Raw genomic sequence first — 9,171 nt, 5'->3', positions numbered from 1 at the left:
AAAGCTTCCTGTTACTCTCACAAAACAGGGAAGAAAGATCAGTCACCACTGGGTGAGAACATAGAAAAGCTGTAGCTGTTTTGTTTTTAACATCTGGCAGAGTCTGGATACTGGCCCAGACATCAAATGCTAAATAAAGCTCCGACACATATGCAAACATTCTTTCCTTCCTGGTTTGACTTGCTCTCTGGGGACTGTGGGAATTCTTGAGACCTCAATGGGCTGGGCTTCTTTTGACTGACCAAGGTTAATCCACCCGCCCAATATGAGCCCTTCACTCTTGGGACATAAAAGTAGGGTTAGTTGACATCTGTTGTCCACCACTAAGCTCAGTAGCAGGCAAAAGTACTACCCTACCAACCAAAAATGAAATGGTGGGGAATAAAAAATGTGTGTTAGGTGGCAGTCCCAGATAATTATCTCTGCTTCGCAGTCGTGATTTCTATATGGTTCTGACCCTTTTCATTCAAGGCTCTTTTAAAGGGAGAATAAATAATTTTATCTGTACAGCATACCTGTGATGAAGTATCCCTGACTTTATCAAAAGGGGAAATAGAGTCACAAAGAAAAAATGAATAATTTTTCTCCCAGACATAGCAGGCACAGAATTTAATATTTCAAGTCCAGTATGCCTTAGTGACTAGACTAATCAGATATACTTGGTCTATGTTTTTTAAAAGAAATACAAATTCCCTTCCCACTGCCAATACACAGACCCTTTAATCCCCAGCTATTGCCCAATGCTTCAAATCTCCATTCTAAAAATAAGCAATGTGCAGACAAGAAATGAATTCTGCTCATACATCATTTTCAAAGTCCATTTAACAAATCTTAATGCAAAAAGTCTGGTAGTGCCATTAAAGTGCATAAATATGGCCCATATGGTAAACTAAGACAATCAACTTAGACCAAGTAACTTAGACCAAGCTGCACAAGAAAAAATCATTCTCTTTCCTAAAAAAGGATGGATAATGCCAAGCAGAAGCAAACAAGGTAAAAAAATACAACTAAATACAAATCACCTGTCATCTTCTCCTCATTACCTGGGTCTCATGACAACTCTCGTCTTTTGAAATCTGTGATCCAAATAAACAAAAAAAATGTAGCACCCCAAAGAAAGAACAGTCTATTATTTAATTCATCTCTCTGCTCACTTGAGCCAATATGTTGTAATGGTGCTTGGGATACCTTTGCCCTAGCCACTAAATTTTGGCAAAGGAAGGAAATGTTTATGACATTTCACAATGATAAATAATTATCTATATATGTAATCATACCTATATACATAGTGGGGCAGATAGTTTGGGTCTTGTACTGAAATATCAATTTACATAACCCTGTATGATATCAGACAAGTCAGAGATTAGTCTCTGAACATTCATTTCCTCATCTGTAAAATGAAGTAATAACAGCACCTACTTACAGGGTTGTTCTAAGGATTAAGTGAGAATGTATATGAAATATTTTGCAAATCTTAAAGCACTGTATGTACAGTGCTTATTAATATTATTATTAATATTATTACTATTATCATCAATGTGATATAGGCAACCCCAAAAGCTAATTAATGAAATATGTGAGCTACATTGAGAGGCATAATGTCCAGGAGAGAGATGATATTCTCACTGTACTCTAGCCTGTGCAGATCACATCTGGAGTATCATGAGATACTCCATTCTGGATACATTTTATTTAGTAAGGACATTGATAAGGATGGTGAAAGGCCTCAACACAAGCAGCTGAATGAAGACTTAGGAGTGAGTGACATGATAGCTGTCTCCAAAGTATCTGAAGGGCTGCCATGCACAAGAAGGATGATACCTGTTCTGCCTAAGTTTAGAGGGTAGAATTAGGAGCATTATCTGAAAGTTGCAAAGAGATAGATTTTTGACTAACAAAAAATCTCTCAATGATTAGAGAGGCCCTAAAGGGTAGCTTTGGTAGGCAGTGGGTTCCCCTTCATTGTCATCTAGTCAAGGCTAGAAGAGCATTGATCCTATGTTATAGAAAGTCTTCTTAATCATGTATAGGTTGGTCTGGATGGCCCCTGTGATCTCTTTTAAATTCTGTGATTCTCTTCATTAATTAATGTTCTTTTATTAATAGTAAGCACTTGGTAAATGGAATATTTGATAAATACTATATAGTATTTGCTTATTTCTGTTTACATAATGCTTTCCAGTTTACCAAGTGCATGCTTCACAACCACCCAGTGAGGGAGGCTAAGTATTATTATCATTATTTTATAAATGAAGAAACTGAGGCTCAGAGTTTAAATGACTTACCCCTTACCAAATCCTGAAATACACCAAAGCAATGAGTTGAGGAATAAGACATCTTTAATTGAGATAACAGGGTAAGCAAACCTGCCATCCTGGGGAATGTCCCATGAGTGCAGAGCACATTGGATTTCCATGCTCCAAGACCCATGCAAAAGCTTCTTACACCTTTAAGAAAAGAGGGGGAGGAGGAAGTATGAGGTAGCCAGGCCTGGTCATTAGACCCCAGTGGCCCTTGGCAATAAGGAAAACCACTTTATTCAGGCTGTTTTGCCCTTCATGCCATGAATCAGAACAGAAGGGGACAAAGACATTAGAGGCTGAGATCCAGCTTAAGTTAGGTTCCTTTAGCTCTCTTCCTCTTCCACATAGGAAGTCATACTCTTACTCTATCCTAAGGAATATAAATTTTAATCAACTTAGACTTTGCAAGGGATCTTGGGGGTTGGTGGCTAGATTTTTTTTTCTTCCCTACTTATTCTATGGTTGCTTTATTGGCTTTTTTTTTTAAACTGAGACAATTAACTCTTTTGTCTCATGCGGTTTTCATTTATGATTTCTTAAGGTGTAGCTCTGGAAAAACAGGCTTGGAGAAAGCCCATTGGGATTTAAATGGAGCTACTTGACTATGTCTTTAATTCCAAATCACTCTGGCTCTCAGTGAGTGGCCAATGGTGGGCCCCAGCCCAAGCCTCACTTGCTCATTGTTCTGGTTTTGATGGCTCAGAGTGAGTATAGATAGAAATTATTTCTGGCCAGAAACTCTCGGGATCTTCCCCTCCCTGACTGATTGAAATCAAAGTAGGCCATCTTTTACCTCAATTCTTACCTAGACCTAATCACTGAATGGGCACTGCCTCAGACAAACTGAGACCTGGGAAAGACCTTAGCTTAAAAAGCCAAAGTCTCTTACTACATCCTGGGCCATCCTCAGTTGTCCTGACCCATCAGTGAATTTTAATGACTCTGGAGGAGAAAGTGGGGCTGGTGACTTTGTACAGCCCTGCCTCACTTAAATCCCACCCACTTGCGAGTCAAGACATCACCCTCCTGAAGTCATTGGTCCTCTTTGAGAATGAAGGACCCGGGCAGCTAAGGGATACAGTAGATAGAGTACTGGCCCTATAGTTAGGAAGACCTGAGTTCAAATCCAGTCTTAGACCAAAACACTTGTCACTTACTAGTTGTGTGACCCTGGGCAAGTCACTTAAATGCAATTGCCTAAAAAAAAAAAAAGAGAGAGAGAATGAAGGACCAACAACAACAAGGTTCCTTTACAAGGTAAAAATCTCTGGGTAGGGGACTTACGGTGTAGTTCAGCTCAACCTAATCGAGAGTAAATATTGTCCAAATCCAAGACCACCCCTCTCTTTTTACTATTAGGAGTCACACTGTTTTCCAGAGCTTAATGCCCACAAGCCCTGAGCTTAGCATAACAACAATCCTTTGCATTCACCCTCTAGACCGCGGCTGTAACTAAATCACAGAAATAATGGTCTCTGAGCTCAGGCAAGCACCAACAGACCCAGATATAAAACTCTGATATGAATGGACTTTTTGTCACTAGACAACCTAGCCTCACTGTTGCTACACTTGATTCTTTCTCTAGCCACAAATCTATAAATCAAGGTTTAGTCCCACTGTCTCAGGTCTCCTATTAGAGGAGGCCCCAACATGTGTCTAATTTCACTTCCCCAAAGCAATAAAGAAAGCTTTTTGCTTATAATCTGTGTGAGCTCTTTGGTATTTTGAGGGTTAACAGCGGTTGCAAAACCTCCATGACTCTTACGTTATTTGTTAGCAAAGTTGACAATATCTTAAGGGTAGAAATGTAAAGACATTACTGAAATTCTGACATTACTAGGATCATTAAGGGAATGGCAAGTAACATCTGGTATGAACAATTTTCTGTCATTATATTAACAATTTTCTGTCACCCTCTAGTTACACAGCTGCTAGGTGATCAAGCTGGGTGGGACTTAAACTTATCTCCTAAATCTAGTATTACCTATTGGTCCATCTCTAAAATTGCCAAAATGACAATATTGAGTACCAAAACAACCACAGCTATCTTAGTGCAATTATGCCTCTGTTAAAGCGTTATATTAAGCTTAAGGAATTTTTTTTTGTGGGGGAAGAGGTTGTGGTGGAGTGGAATAATGGAATTGTTCACAGACAAAATATTCAATAACTGTCTCTGGTTTAACTTGAGAGCAAAACTAGCCAGATGACCCTGTAGCCCACTCTGAAAGTTATCAGAGTTCAAATTTAGCTAGTACCATGAACTTCTGTGTTGCTTTTAAGGGTGGGGTACCAGACCAAATATCTCCCTTTACAGTACAAATCCTACTAAACTCTCTGCCAAAAGTATGATGTGGTTCCTAGGAGCAGCCTCTGCATTTCATTCCCAGGGAGGGAAAGAAACTCCCAGTGGGGTGGGGGAGCATGCCAAGAAGCTCAAACAACACCAGTAAACCTCATTTTCCCTTGAAGGGGTTTAATTCAGAGGACACTGCTAACACTGGTGATTTGCCCCTAGTGCCTTAAGAGTTTCCATGGTGAATCCATTAAACAAGGAGAGTTAATGAGAAGGGGTTACACAATTGGCCTATAGTAGGTCACTATAACAAACACTGTAACAAAAGCAGCTGATGTAACACAACCTTCCCTTTAGGGATCAGAAAGACATACCTACTAAGCAGCTTCCAAAGTTGCCTTCAGGTAAGAAACAGTGCCAACCAGAAGCTCATGGCATACATCAAACATCTATGCTCTCACAGTAGTTTAAATTTTCATACATTTCATCACTGACATCACAGAAGAAAAATCTTCTATAATTAATCAATTTTAAAAGTAGATTTTAGAGATCATCTAGTCCAAACCTCTCATTTTACATAGGAAGAAAATAAAGTATAAATAAGTTATGTATCAATGTCACCAACAAGCTAGCGACCAATAAAGGACTAAAACCCAGGTCAAACTACCAAAACATTTTTTCCCCTTCACCTCTCTCTGATCCAAATGACTAATCTTTCTCCCTTTATAATTGTCTAACTTGGTTCCTTTAAAAGAAAGTAATCTAATTTAGAACAAAGAAAAAGTTTAGTTTCACTAATCTTTTATTTATATTGCAACTCTTAAGTCACCTACACTGCTCAGCATCATAATTCAGAATAGAAGACAGTCAAAGAGATACACATCTTAATGAGCTGGACGGAACTGAATGCATTCAATGGAATGATTCAAAAATTATACATGAAGATAAAGTCAAATAAGTAATAATTCCTGCTTTTTCTCAGTCTTTGGGAGGATGGAAGAGATTGAAAGTATCCTCTAAAAATCTCAAAGGAAGGGTAAAAATAATAATCTCAGAATAGTGAAATGTCACCAAGAATAACACATTGGCATAATAGTGTAAAATACATAGAACAAGGGAGCCTGGGTTAAAGTTCCAGGTCTCCATTTACTAGCCATTCATCCTTGCACTCAAAGCCTTTCAAAATATATTTCCTCCCCTATAAAATGAGAATATGAACATCTACACAACCTACCAGAATTGTTATGAGGAATCAAATTAGAAAATGGATGTGAGTGTATCTTACAAAGTTATGAAGTGCTATATAAATATAAGGGATTATCTGCAAATAAGATTTCAGTGCATTATTCCACTAATGAAAAATCCATGTCAGTCTCTGTAACCTAAATAGGATATCTGTACCCAAATTAATTACTTTTCAGGGTAGGAAACAGCTTAAAAAGCTGCTTCCCTTCCAGATGTTATCTATTAATTTCATTTCTCCAAATGATGTAATGGAGAGATCAATGACCTACAGGGAAAAAAAAATTTCTAATCAGAGTTTTGATATTCATTATGGAATTTGGGAAAAATTGTTTCCCCTCTTAGAGTATCAGTTTCTTCTATAAAAGGAGAAATTGGGGCTTGCCCTCTTATATCCTTCCAAATTTAAGTCTTTATATTCCTTAAATTCTTTATCTTCCCTGTTGCATATTTCTGATTTTATCTTTATTCTTCTACCTCTGTCCTGAGTTTCCTAGCATTTTCTTATCCCTCTCAAACTTGTCATATACTCACCGACCACTGGAGGTACAAACATGGTGGTGATTCTGATAAAGTGAAATAGAGAACACAAGTGCCAGAAGTACACATATTTCCGACAAATATTCTGCCTTTTCCTCTTGCCCTTTCAATGTAGTTAGCATTCGGTATTGTAACTGAAATTGCTTTAAAAAAAAATCCTATCTAAAAGTTCCCAGGTTCCCTAAGTAGTAAGTTGCTGGAGGAAATCATGAAGATCCATTGACTGGGTGCACTACAAAATTTATACTAACTTCAACTGAGTGTTCACTACTGCATGCGAATCCTTTTATTCATGTCTTACTATTACATTTAACCACCACCAACCCCTAGGTAATTACTTGCAAACCTTCCCCCTTCTCAAGTCTCCAACACTGTCACCTCGCCCTCTTACTCTCAACAGCTGACCTTGCTCCAGGGATACCTGATGTGAAATCCCCCTCAATTCCCCTTGTCTAAACAATGTTCTTACAGATCCTGTCCTCCTCTTCAGGTGAAAGGATGAGGTAGTTGTCCTCTTTGACACAGTTAGCCCCCTCTGTCTGTGGCTTTGATCCCATCCTCTATTATCTCCCCTAGAAGCTTCTTCTATCAATCATTCCCTCTGTTTCATACATTATCAACCTCTCCCTTGCTACTGGCTTCTTCCTCTCTGACAATAAACAGGCCCAAATGTTCCTAGCACATTGCTGGAGGAAATCACAAAACCCTACTGACTGGGTGAACTATGCTCCCAACCTTAAAAATAAACAAAATGCAAAACCACAGCCTTGCCTTAAACATGGGTTTCACCCAACTTTCGTTCTTAGTCCTCTTCTCCTTCTTCATCAATTGCCATGGTTTCCATTTAAATTGCCACCTTTATGCAGAAGACTTCAATCTAAATCTCTACCTCCAACCTCTGTCTCCCAGAACTCTAGTGCCACATTTCTAACTGCCCACTGGACATGGGATTAGAACTGGAAGGGATCTCAAAATCATCTAGCTTAATCTCATTTTATAAGTGAGGAACTGAGGCCTAGAGAGGTTCAATGAATTACACGGTCACAAAGGAAGTATGTATCAGAAACAAAATTTTAGGCCACATCTTCTGACCATAAATTCAGTACTCTATCCACTGCCTCACTAGCACCTCAAATTCAAAATGTTAGATAACTCATCTTCCCACCAAGGAGGGTGTCAATCTTAACAATTATGTGTGCCTTCATTTCACTTGCAGTAGACATCAAGATTCATAGTTTACTCAAACATGGTGAGGTGATAAAGACACTTGAGCATTCTTTGGGATCCGTATTTTAAGAATACATCGTGTCAACTGATAGAAAATGAAGAATGACAGCCCTGTGAGAAAACATATATAGGGAGCCAAGAAGGTGGCATACAATCTGGGACCCATAGGAACTCTCTCAACATTCCCCTCCAAACAACTCCAAAATAATACCTCAAATGAAACTTCGGAGGAGCAGAGCCAACCAAAAGCCAGAGGGAGACCTTTTTCCAGCTGAAGATGACCCAGGAGGTCTGGAGGAAAGGTCTGTAATACCGCAGTGGGCACAGAGACCTTGAAATGGCAAGAGCACTAGTTGTGATGGCAACAGCATTAGCTTCAGGAGCTCTCAGCCCAGAGGTGGTAAAGGGGATGGACAACTGGTCAGAGAGAGATTACAAGGGACCCCTTGCAAGTACTTGAAGCTAGTGTTATTGGCAACCCTACTGCCCATAAGCAGTTTTGGGTTGCAGTTCCAGGGTAAAGAGGAGCACTTGTGACTGGTCACAAGGGAGTAAGGGCCCTGGTCACAGTTTCAGGGCCAAGAGGAGTATGTGTGGTTGCAGTGGAGCAGGGGCCCTTCCTGAATTAAAACCAGAGCACAGACCACACCTCTCTCAGGATAACACCACATTGGAAGCACCAAAAACTTGCAGAACCCCAGAACTAGCTCTGAAAACAGCAGCATGAAGTCTGAAGCTTGGCACAGTGCCTCCCCACCCCTAGATGAACAGAGCCTAACTTCAATATAAAGGTCAAAGTAAAGAAATAGGCTGGGCAAACAAGCAAACAACAAAAAAATAAATAAATAAACTTGACCATAAAAAGGTATTACAGGGGCAGGGAAGATCGAGACATAAACTTAGAAGATAACAATGTGAAAACAGCTACAAGCAAAGCCTCAAAGGAAAATGCTAATTGGACCCAATGCCTGCAAGAATTCCTGGAAGAGTTAAAGAAAGCAATGAGTGGTAGAGGAAAAATTGAGAAAAGAAATGAGAATAATGCAAGAAAATTATTAAAAGAGAATTAACATATTGGTAGAAGAAGCACAAAAAATATTGAAAAAAATAACTTAAAAAACAAAATTGGCCTAACAGTAAAGAGGCACAAAAATTCACTGAAGAAAAAAACTCCTTTAAAAGCAGAATAGGCCAAATGGGAAAGGAGGTACAGAAATTCACTGAAAAGTACTCCTTAAAAAGAAATGACCAAATGGAAAAAGAAGTACAAAATAATTTCTTAAAAATTAAAATTGGGCAAGTGGAAGCTAATGCCTCCATGAGACACCAAGAAACAACAAATTAAAGTCATAAAAATGAAAAATAGAAGAAAATGTGAAATATCTCACCAGAAAAACAACTGATTTGGAAAACAGAGGAGAGATAATTTAAGAATTATTAGACTACCTGAAAATCATGATCAGAAAAAGAACCTGGATGCCATATTTCAGTAAATTACAAAGGAAAACTGCCCTGATATCCTATAACTAGAACATAAAATATTTATATATAATTTAATTCTTATAA

The sequence above is a fragment of the Phascolarctos cinereus genome, unplaced genomic scaffold, assembly GCF_003287225.1.
Source record: "Phascolarctos cinereus isolate Bilbo 61053 unplaced genomic scaffold, phaCin_HiC Scaffold_4;HRSCAF=312, whole genome shotgun sequence".
NCBI classification, from domain to species: Eukaryota; Metazoa; Chordata; class Mammalia; order Diprotodontia; family Phascolarctidae; genus Phascolarctos; species Phascolarctos cinereus.
Note: the sequence above shows the minus strand (reverse complement) of the source record.